This window comes from Sus scrofa, chromosome 13, assembly GCF_054392235.1.
Source record: "Sus scrofa isolate SSC_HxYL_T2T_F1_AM1 chromosome 13, Sscrofa_HxYL_maternal_Yorkshire_Landrace_v2.0, whole genome shotgun sequence".
Classification (NCBI taxonomy): domain Eukaryota; kingdom Metazoa; phylum Chordata; class Mammalia; order Artiodactyla; family Suidae; genus Sus; species Sus scrofa.
Genome location: NC_139395.1, coordinates 57500148 through 57519679, shown reverse-complemented (window position 1 = coordinate 57519679; position 19532 = coordinate 57500148). Strand labels below are relative to the sequence as shown.

The following is a 19532-nucleotide window of genomic DNA, read 5'->3' as shown; positions in this document are numbered from 1 at the left end:
TTTCAGCTGGTGCCGCCTCCATGACCTGTGTGATTTATTGCACCTACAGGTTTAAATCAATAATCTGAGTATATTAGGGCCTAGATTGACCTAATAAACTTCTCAAACTTCCTCAACATCATGCTTGTGTAGCTTCTGGATGAAATACTTAAAAAATCTTTTGTATTTTCATTATTATTGTTAGTAATTTAAAACATAGCTCTGTAAGACAAAAAATGGAAACACAATTGTTGTTTTTTAGAAGGGAAAAGCTGTTGCACAAACTTGTCTAGACAAGGAAGAAAGCTAAGCTTTCTTCAGGCAAATTATTACCCAGACCTTTGAATCACAAGAGGGACTTTTAAAGTGCCCTCGAGGAATCCTTATACCACAATCCAAATATTTAGTTGTGAAACTTAGATGCAAAAATTTTGAGCCTTGTCTCGACCATTTCTTTTGATGTGCCTTTTCATAGCAGTGAGATTAAAAGAGTTATGCTGAAGACCTTAGAGGGATTTTTGTCTGTTGGAATATACAGATAATGTTAAACATTATCAAGGAGCCAAAGGAGTGAGTGGGGGAATAGCTGGAGCAAAAAGCAGAACCTACCTTGAAAATTCAGTTTTTACTGGGAAAATATCAACCACCACTGTCTGACAGTGATCTTTTTTTGCTTAGTATTGAGAAATAAGATAGAAATATGTTAGCCATTTTATGGCATACATAGAATTATAAGCTCTTAGGAATAATTTAGTGTAATCTTTTCAATTTTTTTTGTGATAACTGAGGTCCAGCTACTTTAAATAATTTCTCCTGAGATTTACAGGTAATTACTTGCAGACGTAGAGATTTCTTCAACACTAAGGTGCTGTTTCAAGTAAAGCATTTAATTGCAAACAACAGAAACAGATTCTGACTAACTTGAGCAAAAGTGTAATATACATAGAGTAGATTTTGAGTAGCTTACAAGGTCTGTCAATTTTACTATAATTCTTTTGGTGAGGAGGTGAGGGTAGAAATGGTTAAGTGAGGAAAAATGTATTTTAAATTTAAAAATTACAGTTATGGATAGAATGCAAAAAAAAAAAAAAAAACCCAAAACATACACTGTTTTAAAAATTCTGTCAAGGGACTTATTTGCCCCTTTTTTCACTTTAGTGATTTAATGTGTTCCGTCTCCAGAAATGGTTTTTCTCTGCTCTTTCTGGTTTTGCCATACCACAAAGTGGGCGAGTTGAGGAGGAGTGCTTTAAATCTTAGTGGTGGCTCTTGGGGTTGAATGAGAGGAGCAGAAGAGGGTCTTAGTGCTTTGGCCTCATGGTGGAGCATGTAAAAGTTACTGTGTGCATTTGCCTGTGAAGATCCACCTTTTGCTCGTGTATCTCTGGTTTTTTTGTCTCTAAAATGATCTTGAAATCCTTCTCATCCACAAATGGCCTCTTCAGGTTTCCTCTTCAGGCTGGAAGCTTCCTGGCTCCAAGAGAGAGCTGAAAGGAAGTCAGAATTGAGACTGCAACCTTCATGTGGATGAGGTACAGTAGCATGCAAACTGCTGTATTTCCTATAAGTTCTTGCCTATAAAGGGTCCTCAACATGGGCTTATTTAATGAATACATTATGAAATAATAAAACACCTCTAGTTCTAGACTCTCATAACCCAAACTAGTAATAATTTGGTTGCTAAAATCTCCTCTTATGTTCTGTTGCTCAAAACTGTTATGCATAGATGCATAAAAATGATGGTCCTTGATCCACTTACTTGTCATGAGCAGCTGAACAGGTAGTTCCCAAAGACCTGGAATGCCTTGATTTATTGTTCATTTGTTTTAATTTACTGAAGGTGACCTTACTCTATTTTTCTGCCAGAACTCAGTCTGGATCACAGTTGTTGGTGATCCCCAGGGAATAAATTGCAAGCAGTGACTCTTAGTCATATTAGGCCTGCCTCTTTGGTACAGCATTCATGTAGTGAACCTAGGCCTTGAGGCTAATGATGGCATTTTGTAGCCAGGCTACAGTGACCTCCATTTCTTAGAACATTGATTTACCTCAAGACAACAACATTCTCAGTTGCGGCTAGAGTGTATCCTTGCTTCTGGGAACTCTGGAAAAAATAACTTAAAGAAAACCCCATCCCTTGCTTTCCAAAACTTTGGTATTTAACTGGTTGAAGTTAGGGTGAAAAAAAATAGTTTGGAATCACTGAATGGACTTCTATATCTTTAAGAAATACATGTAAATAAGTAACAAAGTAATCAACAAGTTTTGAGGGTGAGACACTTAGGCAAAATTCCACCTTTTAGAAAGTTGGGTGAGTCTGATTTGCATTCCTCAGGATTTGCTCAAAGTGTTTATAACAAGTGTGGCTCCAGATTCTGAGTGGTAACCTGTAAGACCTTGTGACTGCATATTAATTGAGCCCATGAAAAAGTGTCTGAATTTCACAGTGATAAATTTTAATGACTTTGTTTGTGTATCATTAACAAGCTTCTGGTGGTTACCAAAACTTGTAAACAAAGTCATTTTGCCAGCACAGATAGTGTCTCTCTATACCTGACGGTGACTTTGAATTAAAACAAATAAATAACTTTTGCTTATAGTCCTTTTCTAGGACTAGATTAACTTTGAGATGGAGTTGAAGCATGTCACTCCTCAGCTCAAAACCTTGCAAGGACTCTTCATTTCACTCCAAATAAAAGCCAAATCCTTTATGATGGACAAGGAGGTTCTTCCCCCTCTGAGGGATCCTTACCCCATTGCTCTCCTACCCTCTTATTCACCCTTCATTCTCATCTCCAACTCGCATGGGCTTCCTTGGTATCCCTCAAACACACCTGCCTGACACAGTGCCTTTGTACAAGCTTTTCCCTTGAGAATCCTCCCCCTGCTGGTTAGCAGTCTGCTTCTTCTTCACTGTGACCTTCTTCATTGAAGCCCACTAGACCTGCCATATTAAAAATTCTAACTGCCTTTCCATCTTCCTGATCCCTCTAAGACTGCTCTGTTTTCAATTTTTGTCTTTAGCATTTAACCATCCAACACACCTTGAATTTTGTCACATGTGTTGCTTATTGTTAATGATCTGCCTCCCTGCACTAGGATCTATGCTTCAGGAGCATAAGAGCCTTTCTTCTCTTTCTTCAGTAAAGTGTCTAGATCAGCTCTGTCCCATGGAAGTTTCTGTGATGATGGAAACACGTTTGGTAGACACTAGCCACCCAGGCTAATTGAACACTTAAATTGTGGTTAGTGCCAATGAACCTCTGCAATTAAGTAAAATTTTAATGTAATTTTAAGTAATTTAAATTTAAATAGCTACGTGTGGCTAGTGGCTACCTATCCTATTAGGCAGTACCTATCTTGAAAGTTTACTTATTCAGCAAATAAATGATTAGCTCTCTAGATCAGTGCTTCTTAAACTTCAATGTGCAAAGAATTCACTTGGATTCCTGGGGCTCTTGTTAAAAGTACAGATTCTGATTTAGGAGATCAAAGGTAAGGCCCAACATTTTGTGTTTCTAATAAGGTCCCAGTTGATAATCTTCTTCCATTTAAAGAAGCAAGGTTCTGGAAGACTGATGCTGCCTTGCTTTTTGTTTGTGTGTTTACTAAGGCCAGGTGGTTCATCATTTTCTGGACAGAAGAGATTACAGGCACAAAAGCCTACCGAAAAAAGAACGATATTTATTCCTTTCTTCATGATAAGAAGATGATTCTCCTTGTCTCTTTCCCCTCTAATTTGGTTAAATTTAGTTGTGGTTAATTTAGAAAGTTTTTTGATTGTTTGTTTTGGCAGCATGTGGAAGTTCCAGGGCCAGGAACTGAACCTGTGATACAGCACTGACAATGCTGGATCCTTAACCAGTTGAGCCACCAGAAAACTCTAGAATTTTCTTATTTCTTCAACTCCATTTTCTTCTATGCCAGTTTGTAGCTACTTAATGTGCCCACTTGATTTGCAATCTATTTTTCCAGGTCACAGAGGATGTGTACTTAGTTTTCCTTCACAAAGAATTTTTAAGTGTCGCTGGAGTACTCAGTCCTGTATCCTTCTATTATCTGAGATAGTTGGTTAAATTAAACTCCCACAGGAAAAAAAAATCTCATCAATCTTTTCCATTGTTACAATCACATTGTTCATCCACAGAATAAACATCACCTAGTTATTCCCTCAGGGAGGAGTTTAAATCTTGTTCATACTCCTTACATTGCTGCAAATCTGTGGTCGTTCTTCTTAATTATCATGTATTCTTTTCCAGGTGGATTTTTGTCAGAGCGGTAAATCTTGGTGCAGATCAATTTTAGGTGTTATTTAGGTTTAGGTATTTAACAACAATTAAGGTACTGATGAATATATGTAATATTGCCTGATTTATCATTCCCTTTATAGGCTCTTCACAAATATATCAGAGGCACAATTTACAGTACCCGTCAGGAGATAAAGGATAATATCGTGTTAAAAACTCAACTTTGTTTTGTTTTTCTCAGAAGGGGATGAGGAATGGGTGTGTATCTGAACTCCTTTGACATAGCCCTGGTCTAGTCTTCCAGACTTTTCTGCTTTGGCTGTTCCTGGCCAGGGTCTGCAAAAATGTTCTTGCACCTCAGAGCTATGAACTTGTCCCAAACTTGTCCCAAACATATCCTCTGTGTTTTTCACTTGTTCTCTTTCTTCTGCTTGGAATACCCTACCTGATTCTTACAGCCTCCTCCCAATACCTAAAGACAAATTTTTCAGCATTTGAGACTGATAACAATAATTACAGTAGTAGTCACATTTATTGGTCATTTGTGTGTGCCAGGCACTGTGCTAAACTCAGGTATGTTGCCTCCTTTGATCCTTACTACAATGCTCTTCACCAGGAGTTACCATCCTCCTTTTGTAGATAAAGAAACAGAGGCTTAGGGAGGCCATGCAACTTGTTCAGATTTACATAGTGAGTGGGGAAGCTTGGATTTGAGCCTGGGCTGTCTGATTCTAGGATCCTTCATCTTAACTGTTAGGCTATACTGCCCAGATTTATCCTTCTCCATGGGACCTTCCTCCTTTGTCTTGTTTGCTTTGAGGCAAATGACATAGTTGCTATTATTTTTTCTTCATTACTCAATGAATTTATTATATTTATAGTTGTACAATGATATAGCATTTCCATCCCAAACCCCTAGCATCCCCCTACCCCCCAACTTCTCTACTTTAGAAACTATATAAGTTTTTCAAAGTCTGTGAGTCAGTATCTGTTCTGTAAAGAAGTTCATTGTGTCTTTTTTTCAGATTCCACGTCAGTGATAGCATTTGATGTTGGTATCTCATTGTCTGACTGACTTCACTTAGCATGATTATTTCTAGGTTCATCCATGTTGCAAAAAATGCTGGTATTTCGTTCTTTTTAATGGCTGAGTAATATTCCATTGTGTATATGTACCACATCTTCTTGATCCACTCCTCTGTCAATGGACATTTAGGTTGTTTCCATGTCTTGGCTATTGTAAATAGTGCTGCAATGAACATTGGAGTACATGTGTCTTTTCAAATCATGGTTTTCTCTGGATAGATGCCCAGGAGTGGGATTGCTGAATCAAATGGTAGTTCCATGTTTAGTTTTCTGAGGAATCTCCATACTTTTTTCCACAGTGGTTGCACCAATTTACATTCCCACCAACAGTGTAATAGGGTTCCTTTTTTTCCACACCCTCACCAGCATTTATTGTTTGTAGACTTTTTGATGATGGCCATTCTGGCTGAAGTATGGTGGTACCTCATAGTGGTTTTGATTTGCATATCTCTAATAATGTGTGATGTTGAACATTTTTTCATGTGCTTTTTGGCCATTCATATGTCTTTTGGAGAATTGTCCATTTTAGATCTTCTGCCCATTTTTTGATGGGCTTGTTTGTCTTTTTGGTCTGGAGCTGCAGAAGGTGTTTATAAATTTTGGAGATCAATCCCTTGTCAGTTGATTCATTTGCAAAGATTTTCTCCCATTCTTTGGGTTATCTTTTCATTTTGTTTAGGGTTTCCTTTGCTGTGCAGAAACTTTTCAGTTTGATTAGGTCCCATTTTTTTATTTTTGTTTTTACTGTCATTACTCTAAGAGGTGGATCTGAGAAGATGTTGCTGTAGTTTATGTTGGAGAGTGTTTGCCCTATGTTTTCCTCTAAGAATTTTATAGTGTCTGGTCTTACATATATAGGTCTTTAATCCATTTTGAGTTTATTTTTGTGTATGGTGTTAGGGAGTGTTCTCATTCTTTACATATGGCTATCTAGTTTTCCCAGCACCACTTATTGAAGAGCCTGTCTTTTTTCCACTGTATATTCTTGCCTTGTTTGTCATAGATGAGTTGGCTGTAGGTGCGTGGGTCTAATTCTGAGCTTTCTATCCTGTTCCACTGATCTATATGTCTGTCTTGGAAGTCCTAGCCACAGCAATTAGAGAAGTAAAATAAATAAAAGGAATCCAAATTGGAAAGGAAGGAGTAAAACTATCACTATTTGCAATGACATGATACTATATCTAGAGAATCCTAAAGACTCTACCAGAAAACTGTTAGAGCTCATCAATGAATTTGGCCAAGTCACAGGATACAAAATTAATACACAGAAATCAATGGCATTTCTGTATACTAACAATGGAAGATAAGAAAGAGAAATTAGGGAAGCAATCCCATTTACCATCACATCCAAAAGAATAACATACCTAGGAGTAAACCTACCTAAAGAGACAAAACACCTGTACTCTGAAAACTATAAGACACTGATGAAAGAAATCAAAGCTGACACAACTAGATGGAAAGACATACCATGCTCGTGGATTGGAAGAGTCAATATTATCAAAATGACTATACTGTCCAAGGCAATCTATGATTCAGTGCCATTCCTGTCAAATTACCAAGGACATTTTTCACAGAACTCGAACAAAATATTTTAAAATTTGTTTGGAAGCACACAAGACCCAGAATAGCCAAAGACATCCTGAAAAAGAAAAATGGAGCTGGAGGAATCAGGCTAAGTAATATACCACTCTTCTTTATCCATTCATCTGTTGATGGACATTTAGGTTGTTTCCATGTCTTGGCTATTTAAACAGTGCTGCTATGAACATTGGGGGTGCATGTATCTTTTAAAAGTGTATCTTTCTCCAGATACTCCAAGTGTGGAATTGTTGGATCATATGGTAGCTCTATATTTAGTTTTTTTAGGAACCTCCATACTGTTCTCCATAATGGTGGTTGCACCAATTTACATTCCTACCAACAGTGTAGGAGGTTTCCCTTTACTCCATACCCTCTCCAGAATTTTTTATTTGTAAACTTTTTGATGATGGTCATTCTGACTGTTGTGATATCTCATTGTAGTTTTGATTTGCATTTCTCTAATAATTAGAGATGTTAGGAAAGGAAGTCATTAAAAAAAGAAAGAAAAAAAAAAGAAACCAAAAAGCTGCAGAATGGAGAAAATGTTTGCAAACAAAACAGCTGACAAGGATTACTCTCCAAAATAGACGAACATCTAATGCAGTTTTATATAAAAAGAAAAACATCAAACAACCCAATCAAAAAAATGGGTAGAAGATCTAAATAGACATTTCTCCAAAGAAGACAGACAGATGGCCAAAAAGCACATGAAAAGTTATTAGTGTTTTTGTTGAGGAAGAAAGTTAAGATTTTCATGCACACAGTGCTTATCTATTCTAAAAGGGAAAGCAAACCAAAATTTATACCTGTGTTCAGGCTAAATATTCACACATCTAGCCCTTTGGAGACATTGCCTGTGAGGAACAAAATCATATGGAGTGACATTTGGTCACTGACCTAACTAAGAGTACTTCTGGGGCTTTTAATCTACTGTGGCAATAATCACGTTTGACCACAGTCAGTGAAACGGTTCCCCTTTTAAATTCAGTTATGTGACCAGTGAAATCGCTTAATAAGCTCTCTCCTGCAGCTCATGATGTATAAGTCCTGTGTGGTTTATAATAAATCTTTATCCCTGTCTTGATCTTCAGATGTCTAAGAGGTCAAATTACTCTGAAAGAAATTTTCAGATTTTGTAAGAATATGTTGGTTATTTTCCTGTTTAAAGACCAAGCTATATAGAGATGGAAAAATAATGTCCAACTGGGTAGAAGAGGGTGGAGAGAAGATAGAAGAATGGATATTTTGTATTGACAATTGCTTAAGTATAGGCAAAGTAATGTTTAAAACATTATAATCTTACAGCTTTTATAAACACTCTCTTGAAAACAATGGCATACGATTAGAGCTCAAAGAAGAAAAGCTGTCTTTTGTACATTAATCAGACTTGCTCTGTAAAGATTGTTTCCTGAGAAAGTGTAGTAGTTATTAACAGAAGCACTGTCTAGTATATTTATTTTATAGCCTATTGTTAATAGCAATGATCATATTTCATTTCGAAAATCATAAAATTTGTTCTCTTTTGAAATATTTTGATAGCTGGGTTTAAATTACAGTTTTGTTACAGTATATATTCTGTTGGCATTTTTAGACTATTACAGCTTTATGTATTTAGTGATAACTAGCTTCTTGATGATCCATTTTTCTTTTTTATCCATACTAGTTCCATACAAATAACCATAAACCTATAATTTTACAGATTTTTTTCCTTAAAAATAAAAAACAGACAGAAGCTCTTCCTTCCAGAAATGAAACTCAGTTTTAACAGAGAATTTAAAACCTAGTAGAAGTCTTAGGTCTTTGAGACCTAGTGTATCTGTTTTCAAATATTGAGTGGAATAAAATTAGTACTTAGAGTTTGCTTCTCTATTGTTTGATTAGGTTTTCTTTTAGAGAGAACAGGGTTGAATTTCATATGAAGATGCTAAGTATTATATATTTTTGTAAAAGTGAGTCCTTTAGAGTTTAGCCTTTTTCCTTTTTCTTCCTCAGAAAGAGATTTATGACACTCTGTGTAGGTCATGTGCAAAGACACTTGTTGATGACAAGAATATAACCCTTGTGTGCAGCAGTAACTCTTCTGTTTGCATCATAAATTTCATTTTATAATACCTGTCATATTATCCCATTATTTTCCCAATTTATGATTGGCTTTTATAATACTGTCCAAGATGAAAATTATGTGAATAAATGAAGATGTTATCCTAGACATTCCTTTTACTCTGGTGCCTGGAGACTAGATAGTCTGACTTGAATAGAACAAGAAATGACAGCTTTTCTGTGAGAATTTTGAGTAGGAATGTTAAAGAGGTCTGTAGGAGCCAGCTCCTGGATAATGTTTAAAGCTATAGAGTGGAGTTCCCATTATAGGCAGTGGGTTAAGAACCCAACATAGGAGTTCCCTTTGTGGCTCAGTGGTTAACAAACCTGACTAGTATCCATGAGGACGAGGGTTTGATCCCTAGCCTTGCTTAGTGGGTTAAGGATCTGGTTGTTGCCGGGAGCTGTTGTATAGGTCACAGATGCGGCTTAGATCCCGTGTTGCTGTGGCTGTGGCATAGGCTGGCGGCTGCAGATCTGATGGTACCTCTAACCTAGGAACCTCCATGTGCCATGAGTATGGCCCTAAAAAGACAAAAGACAAAAAGAAAAGAACCAGAGATAGTGCCCATGAGGTTGCAGGTTCAATCCCGGGCCTTGCTCAGTGGGTTAAGGATCTGGCATTGCTGTAAGCTGCACTGTAGGTCGAAGATGTGGTCCAGATATGGTGTTGCTGTGACTATGGTGTAGGCCAGCAGCTGCAGCTCCATTTTGACCCCTATCCCAGGAACTTCCATATGCCACAAGTGTGGCTATAAAAAGAAAAAAAAATAATAATAAAAGCTATAGAACAAAGAATCTGTTTTTGCATTAAAACACCAAGTCATGAAGAGAGTTAAATGTGCTACATAGCATCACACTGTGCAGAATATGAGTGTGAAAGAACCTACAGGTCACTAAATTTTTGGAATCTCATTTATGCTACTAAAACAATAGTTTCTGTTCCGATGTATGGTGATCTGCTAAACCTCCTAGTCAATATGTTGAAGAAACTCAAAGTATACTTATTGATTGATCTTATTTTCAAAATGTGCTATTGATCTATTCATTCTTTTCTCCCTCCCACTTCTTGCATGCCCCTACCAGATGTAGCATAGTACCTTATAATATCTGAAGGAATTAATAAGAGAATAACAGGACTGAACTATTTTATATTGGAGATTTGCCAAAATAGTTTAAAATCCAACTAGTAAAGAAAAGGTCCTTGTAAGCAATCTCAACTGTTCAAATTAATCTCCAATATATCTTATATTGCATATAATGTATAGATAATACATAAAGTTAATTACTAGGTAGATAAGGGTACAACTGTAGCTATAAAAAATAACCACACAGATTCCTTTTAAGGAAGCTTCTTCCTAAGGAAGGCCAGTACAGCCTGATTTTTCTACTATGTAGAAACAAGAAAACCAAACTTCATCAGAAATTGTCATTTAATTTAATTGTTCATGCTTTATTTATTCCATTACTGTGAGGATGACTGCTGGTCTGTCTAATTTAGAATCTCAGTGCTACTCTGTCCAGATTATTATCTTTAAGGTTTATCAGCTGTGCGATCAAGCTGAACTATTTGTGTTTTACTGAAGATAGACACATTGAAAGAGAATGCAGACCCCTGGGGGCAATGAAAACAGTTACAACAGAGGTTTAAATGAGAACACATATTTGTTCCATTCATAAAAGAAAGACACCCCCCCATGTAAATAGGTGATTAAATTATATATGCTGTATGTTGTAATTTATTTTTAGTTTTTGCTAATTTGGTTTGGTAGCAAAGGAAAAAATATTGGGAAGATTCCATTTTACTTTATCTTGGTAGCCTTAAAAATCTTTGTTTTGAGAGTTCTCAGTTGTGGCTCAGCAGTAATGAACTCAACTAGTATCCATGAGGATGCCAGTTCAATTCCTGCTTACTCAGTGGGTTAAGGATCTGGCATTGCTGTGGTGCAGGTTGCTTATGCTGCTGGGATCTGGTGTTGCTATGGCTGTGGTGTAGACCGGTAGCTGCAGCTCCGATTTGACCCCTAGCCTGGGAATTTCCATATAATGTGGGTGCGGCCCTAAAAAGCAAAAAATTGCTGGAATGTTATATCAAGTAGTTAGACTCTCTCTTATGAATATTTGACTGACCAACAATCTTATGGGCCTTAGGAAAGGCTTGTTTCACAGTCAAATCCTTTTTGTGATTAAACTCAGGAAACCCCAAATTAAGTAACTCTTTAGAGAAACTGAAAATTGGACATTTATTTCTCCTTCAAACTAAGATTAAGTGATAAATGTATTGATGTTTAAATTATTTAAGAGCTAGTTAGTTTACTATTTGCTTACAAATAAAGATTCTGAAATTCTCCTGCATCTTTTCTAAATTAGGAAAAAAAAAAACCAAGCCTTTCTTTCTACAGTTAGTAACCTGTATTTTAGTGCTGTCTCAATTATGGCCTCTTTTGGAATCAGACAGACAAATACATATTTAAGGTCTGGATTTATCACTTACTGGCTGGGAGGACATTGGGAAAATTCTTTACCCTTTCTCAGCCTCAGTTTCAGTCTATGAAATGAAGGTGACAAAAATTTTTACCTGGAGTATTGTTATGAAAAGTAATTTAGTTAATACCTTTATTCTACCTGATACTAGTGATTAATAAAGAATTGCTGTTATTTTTATTATTGTTATTGATTTATCTTAGAGCTCTAGTCTTCTTGAATTCCAGTAGAGCTGTTGCTACTGGCTCCTCCTGTATCTTTTTTCCCTTTTTAGTAGACTGCCTAACATTGAAATGTGCTTTTACCATCCATCCCAATATTTGTTGCCAGTCTACTTTTTTTTTTTTTTTTTTTCCAGTCACTTCTGCCTGAGGCAGGTATTCCTTTTCAGTATCAGATCAGTAGTTCTTGTGATTTAGGAGATGTAATAGAACAAATTGATGCCTTTGTAGAAAATGATGCCCCTCCCTCCATTACAAAATTCTTCGCAATACTGTTTTAACAAGTCATTCATTAGTTCACATACTCATTCATTTGATCACTTCAGAGAAATCTGTGAAGCAAACTAGATACCAAAATTACAAAATTGAAAGAATCTTGGATTCTGTCTTCAGGGAACCTAATGTGAGCCTAATGTGTTCCTAATCATGGGTAATGGGAGTACAAGCTGTATGGGTAATACACCAAATTCATAGAAAAGGAAAAAAAAAAAAAACTGTCATGGGAAATAAGGCCTAATTTTTTCAAAACATATGTCGCCAGCCTTCATGGCTCTTGCATGTGTCCAGAAGCTCCCTGAAGAATCTCCATAACTGTTATCATCAGCTCAACTTGTCTTCCAATTAAACCTGTTTTCCTTTAACTAACATTCAAAATAAGTAAAGTACACACATTCTTATTTTCAGTCATTGCTCGTCTTGCCATAGGAATGTTTTTGTGGTATTTTTCCCTTGCATGTGTGAAGGTCAGCTTTTGTGGAAAAACCTGGGCATCTACACCCTTTGTGATATACTTCTGTCTCCTTATCAATGTACAGCTTGTGTTTATAAATTGCCTCTGTGCCTCATATGAGTTTTCCCTTAGGCTGTGCCCACACATAGGTAATTCACATACATGCTGCTCTGGAGAGCCCAGTGTGCTCACTAAAAAGTGTGCATCTGAAAAGCCAGGTTCTCATTCATTGGTGATGGATCCATGCAGCTGAGGGTTCTCATGCACTCTGATGCTGTGTCAGATTTTGAAGAGAAAGAAACGTTCAACAGACACAAAGTCTGGCTTCTGTATACCTGAATATCTGCAGGCTCTTATCCATAAATGGCCCATTATTGGTAACTTTCAGGAAATCAGGCAAATATAAATTTATTTTTGTTTAAGCAAATATCTCCTAAATGGTAAGTTTTCAAATCCTGTGTGTCTTTTCAACAATCTTATACTGAAAGGAGCATTTCTTTGTCCTACTCTGTTTCTTTGTTCTACTCTCTTCTTTCAGTGTTTTGCCAGTTTCAATTTGGTACTCATTTTTGTTTTTTCCTGTTTTCTACCCTAGGGATAAATGCTTTATTATTTCTTAAAATCTTTTTTCCATTAATCACCAGATTTTCATTAATCATTCATTACCTTCCCTTTTCCTCCCCTTCTTATTCCTCTATCTTTATTCTATCCCCCCACTTCCATCTTAAATCATGGTTAATGTGATAAGAAGCCTTGCCTAGGAAATCAGGTAGCTGATGAACTTTCAGAGAATTTCTTAAATGTATTTACAGCTTTTCTGAGAGCATATCCTCTTCAGACCTCTTCCTTTTGTTTGGAAGAGGCCTGTACACATGGCACAGATGTTCACAGAGGCCTATGAGAGTAGACAAGTGAAGGAGTAATCTCAGAATAGTTATGTCTTTGAACAGCTTAGCAAATAGTCTTCAGCACTTACTAGATTGACAATATTTTTTAAAAAGGAAGAAAAGGGAAAAAAAAAAAAGTCCCTTTGCTGATCTGTATTGTTTCTCTGTGCTTTTACCAGGGCCAGTCCTTGGAAAGTTCTGTCTTCCTATTCTGCTTTTCATCCCACTTGACCCTCAGGTAAACAAGTAAAGTTTGCCAATAGCCTCTGTGCTCCCAACTGAAGTCCAGAGGTCTAAAGTCATTATGCTAAAGTAGAATACAAAGGGAAGAGAGAGATTGAGTCACATTCCTTTATGTCCTTTACCTGCTTTCTTATTTTAGTAACCAGGAGTAGAACCATTGCTTGGTATCTAACTGAAAGCACAAAATTGCTAATCTGAACCAAGTTCCAAAGTGCTGGTTTGCTTTAAAGCAAACAAACAGAAAGCCACAGTGACATTCCTGAAGGCATGCCTCCAAGCTCTTAATGTAATTACTTCATGGTTCCTGAGATGTAATTAATTAGATAAAAAGAGATCAAGCGTAATCCAAAAGGATATAGGAGATTTTCTAAATAGGAGTGACTCTGGGCTTTGGAGCCTTGACAAGAAGTCACTAGATCCAGGAACACGACATCTCCATCAACCCATCACTATGGCTGGAAAACCTCCTAAAATGAAGAGTCTCTGAAAGTTACATAGAGGAAGATGAGTTGGGAAGATAATAAAGAATTTTTTCCCTTGATCCTGCAAGACATTTTCTTAATTTATTTTCAGCATAGTCGTTCTCTACCTGGTGTTGTCTGCCCTAACTGAAATCAAGGCTGTTTTATTGAAAAGTTTTCAGATTCTTGATCAAGCACTTAGTCTGACATACTTTGTCTATTGTCATTGCTAAATTAAATTTCACTCTGACAGCTGACCACCAAGACAGGCCCCATTTTATCTTTGAACTTCTCTGATTTAGAAAAAGTAACTTATTTGGCAACCTCTTATTTTGTACCTTCTTTTTACAAATATCATTTAACAGGCTTCAAGATGAGAGAAAAAGGGATCTTTTAAAATTCCTCATAATTTTTTTCTTAAGCTGGGAGGGTTGTGAAGTCATAAAAACGTAGAACTACAGATTGAGCCTCAGAGGGGCTGAAAATTGGTCTCTAGTTACATCTTTTATTCCCTCCTCCTCCCAGGCACACACCTCATCTAAGCAACAAGGAGTAAATAGTGATGCTTGCCAGGAACAAAGGACAGGGGAGAAGAGGAACAAAGAAATATCAATGTTTTCTAGTCATAGTTCAGGAATATAGCATCTCATTGTTGGAAGCGACCTTAAAATTAAAGCTAGATTGTGATGGCAGCCTTTTGTTCCTTTTGAAGGAAAGAACAAAATCCTCTCTGTCTAAAAAATTCATCCCTTGGGACATGTCCCTTCTCATTTACCCACCTTACCCTTCCCCAAATTATTGGTTTAGGGCCACCTTCTCATTTTATAGGTAAAAGAATGGAGTACCATAGAGAGGTCAAGGGGCTTATAAGGATCAGCAAATCTTAAGAAATACTCCGTACCTTGTTTCATTAGGCATTTCTTGTCTCAGAGAGAAAACTATGAAAGAAATCTGGCTGGTATTGCTCCAGAGACAAGAATTATATTAAACTGATACTTAGCTTTGCTCTTAAATAAAAATGATTTGCATTTTAATCCTATTGTGAATTAGTGATAAAATTTAGTGATGCCACTTTTGAAAAGGTCTGGATGCTTAGAGTTACCCACCCTCTTCTTTGGTATCATCATACCATTTCATCTTCTCCTCTTTTCCTTTCTCCCTTCTCACCTGTTTACTTTCTGCTGTCATGCTAAACTCCATAACATATTTGTGAAGACACTTAAGAAGGGATTATTCTTGAAGATCTGCTACAGAATCAAAGCATCATATTTTTAATTTAAGACTTAAAAAGTGAAGAGCCAGCAAATAGAATGCAATGATGAATTTTTATTCATAGAGCCATATTTCAGAAACACTAGAGCAGATTGTTACTTAAAAGAAACTTATCATGAGTTTTATGGTAAAGCAAATGATTAGTGACATATTTGTTTGGGCAGTTTTTCATCATGTCTACATTTCCATGATTTGGAGACCTCAATTTCTAAGGGAACAACGGATCAAAGAGCAAATGTCAAAGTTGGGCTAGGAAAGCTTACTTTCTAATTCCATAAATAATGAGAAGGCACGAGAAGTAAACAAGGAAGTTCTAATTTCTTTGTTCCCTATACCTTGAAAGATTTTTGGAATAATTATAGAACTCAAGTTTTTTTTCATAATTTCTGGTATGTTGTAAATATTGACATTTTGAAATTAAGAATCTAAATCATTTTAAAATATATCCATTTAGATTCTACAATATTATAATAATTTGATTCTCACCATTATGTATTTGAAATATAAAAGCAAGTTTTTTATTGGTTGAAAACTCTGCACCAGTCTTTTTTCTCTTTTAATTCATATTTTTGTTCACTTACCTTATAAAATCTTATCAATGAAATATGCTTAAAATTTTTATTGCTCATTGTATAGTCTCAGAATCTTAAAATAAAAATAATTTCCTGAATCCATAATCCTCTAAATTTCAAAAATTACATCTGGATCCAAAAATTACATCTGGATGTAAAAGTCCATCCAGAGTTTTTATTGCTGTTATTATTAGCACACATTGATCAAAATTGTAATTATATTAAATATTGATAAATAATCACTAAATATAAAAGTTTATTGGACCTTCATCTATTAATGAAGATAGACCATGTTTTCTTAAAAATTAGTTTTTGTATTAAGTCATATATTTATTTCAGGAACAAGATAGGATTTAGCACAATTCCAATTTTATTTATTTATTTATTTATTTTATTTTTTTGTCTTTTTGCCATTTCTTGGGCCTCCCGTGGAGGCGGCGTATGGAGGTTCCCAGGCTAGGGGTTGAATCAGAGCTGTAGTCGCCGGCCCACACCAGAGCCACAGCAACGCTGGATCCGAGCTGCGTCTGTGACCTACACCACAGCTCACGGCAATGCTGGATCCTTAACCCAGTGAGTAAGGGCAGGGATTGAACCCTCAGCCTCATGGTTCCTAGTTGGATTTGTTAACCACTGAGCCACGACAGAAACTCCGACAATTCCAGTTTTAAACATTGAGAAATCTTTCTCATACAAGTAAGTGGATGAGATTGGAGAGATTTTTATGTCATTGAAGAAAACTCCTTACCAACTTTATACCAAAAATCACATAATGATTTCTTATCAAATTATTGTGCATGATTCGTCCTCTAACGACTTAATTAGTTCTCCTTCAATTTTGTCGAAAAGAAACCCTGACTTGCAAAAGGATTCTTAATCAGTCACCTGAGACATTCACTTTCTCTGTTTCTGGGAAGTACACCAAAGACGTACCAAATGCTCTCAAATACCCACTAATTACACTTGTTTCTCTTTTTCTTAGAGGCACCATGTTGAACTTGATACACTCAGAATTGGGGAAATAAAAATATTCCAAAATTCAGTTGATATGATATGATCTTTTTGGACAAAATTCTTTTATCTGATCTCATGTTTTAAGTATATCTCATGCTTTAAGTATATCTCATCAAAACTTTGGAGCTACAGATTTAGCTTGTTAAGCTTATGAAAAATGTCTACCTATCTAACTTATTTTGAGAAACTTATATGCTGACTCAGTCAGCTAGGGCAGCGTACTTTCTTTTGGGTTGAATTTTTGTATTCAAATAAATTCTCATGAGCCTCTGAGTGACTTGTCTTTTCAGTTCTGAATTCTCAATCTAAAAAGAATTCTAGATAGGGTGAGAAGGCTTGCAGTAACCTGCCCCTGGGGAAATAAGGCACCCCTCTGTTGGTATTTCTTATTGATTCCCTCTTTGCTTGCCTCTTAGGGAATTTTTTTCTCAGGAGCAATGTCTTCTTTGACAGTAGCTTGCAGATGAAAAGGCAAGGTGGTTTTTTTTGTTTGTTTGTTTCATTTTGGCTACACTTGTAGCATGCTGAAATTATGAGGCCAGGGAATGATCCAGAGCCACAGCATTGTATCCTTTACCGCTAGGCAACCAGGGAACTCTGAAAAGGCAAGGTCTTTAAACAGAAATTGTCATCCCCTGACTCCTCAAATGCAGGTGCATTCTCCGATCAGTTTTAGTAAGAAAGCTGAGCACCTGAAACTGATTCACTTAAAAATATCTGATTCTGTGAACTTGAGCTGGAAGGATGTTATTATAAAGTTTGTAAAAATTAGAAGGATGAAGATACAGAACAGCCTACGGCTATTTGGTGTATTGATGATTACTTTTAACTCCCTTAGTATGTTGTGAGGATTTCAGTAGTTAATGTTCATACTGGTTATCTGGATTCACCATGAAAAGTTTAATGATGAGGACAAATTTCTGCCTAAAATAGCATTTTAGATCAATTTCCATATAATAGAACTAAGCTAAAAGTAAACTCTTTAATACCAAAAGTGGTAAGTCCTTGGAATTCATGTCTTTTGCACCTAGTTCTCATGATGAAATATTTTATAAATTTTCACAAATAGGAATCTCTTTCAGGATCAGTTTTCTGGGATGCTATAACCATGTTTGTAAAGAATTTAGAAGATTCTTAACTAATATAAGAAACCTCCTATAATCTAAACCTAAGAATTGGTAAATAAGCCAGTGCATGTAACTGCTCATAGCCTTTAACTTCAAATTTTCTACCTTGTGGAGAGAAAGAAAGCATTAAGAGTTCATCTAAAGAAAACAGAAATTCTTCATATTAGAGGATGTGAGTTAAAATTATTTTATTTTTTCAATAATGTGTCATTATACCATTACTCTTAACATGTACTGAGAGTTCAATGGAATTGTTTAGGTTATATATTTTTTCCAACTTTTACTTAAACAGAACTATCAACTCCTTATGTTACTTAATTCTCCCTATACAATCCTGCTACAATTAGAAATATTCAGATAGATCTTAGATCCAATTAACTTATTTTGTATGTGATTAAACTGGGTGATATAAGAAATATCAGCGAGGACTTTAGATGTATCTCTTACACTATTGGCAGTACTGAAGACAAGCTTGTGGCCTTAGGGCAAGTTAATGTTCAGATATTTCACAGTGTTTTCCTTGGCCATTAGACAGAACAAAATATCAAGCTTGATACTCCCTCTACCTCCCCCTACCTCTCCCACCCCTGTTATTTTGTCCAGATTGACTAAGCTGCAGGTAAACAGAGATGCAGTATGACTATGCATGATTCTTAACCTCAATAAACTTTAGTTTCTTCATCTGTAAAGTGGAATGATAGTAGTACTTATCACATAGGATGGTTGAGTCAAATAAATGATTGAATGTCCATAAAACACTTTGTAAGATCTTCCTAATATTAGCTTTATGATTATTAGTAGGTCTGAAACAATAGTCTGAGTGAAAAATATGGGCTAATATTGGATCATTTGAATGTAATATTTTCATTTTTCTGAAATTTAAGATCACTCCAAATTTGATGAATTCAGTAATTTGTTCTCTCTCTATATATATATATTTTACCATCAGGGGTAGAAGTACTTTGTTCTTGCCTTGGTCCATTTGTGCTGTTATAACAAAATATCATAGACTGGGTGGCTTGAACAACAGAAATTTATTTCTCATAGTTCTCAAGGCTGGGAACTCCAAGATCAACATGCTAGTAGATTCATTGTTTGGTGAGAACCTTTTTCCTGGTTCATTTGCCGTCTTCTCACTATGTCCTTGAATGGCAGAAGGGGCAATAACATTCTCCTGAACCCTTTTTATAAGAGCACTAATCCCATTATATGACCTACCAGAAGCCCACCTCCTAATACCATCACAATGGAGTTAGGATTTCAATTTAGGAATGGGGGGTGCGGGGTGCAAACATTCAGTCTGTGACAGTCATCAAATACAATAATAGCATAGATACTTTTTGTAATACTTGAGGATATTCCTGGAGACACCATGTTTCAGGTGATATGATTATTCTTAGAACATTGGGATTTAATTACCATCCCTTTCTAGTTTCAGGATGCCATTTAGGGAGACAAAACTTCTTGCAACTTAAAAGATTGTTGGAAACAACCTAAATGTCCATTGACAGATGAATGAATTAAGAAG

General features: G+C 36.1%; 1 protein-coding gene across 24 annotated transcripts in view; it reads left to right on the top strand.

Annotated features, from left to right (window-relative positions):
* Positions 1 to 19532, top strand: part of FHIT (fragile histidine triad diadenosine triphosphatase) — a 1441601-nt gene that overhangs the window by 201965 nt on the left and 1220104 nt on the right. Inside the window, exon 3 of one of the 24 annotated variants that reach the window (XM_084988792.1) lies at positions 1425 to 1511. The exons of the other annotated variants lie outside the window; for them this stretch is intronic. The gene's annotated coding sequence lies outside the window, so the exon portion shown is untranslated. The remainder of the gene's footprint in view (positions 1 to 1424; positions 1512 to 19532) is intronic. 24 annotated transcript variants of the gene reach the window in all.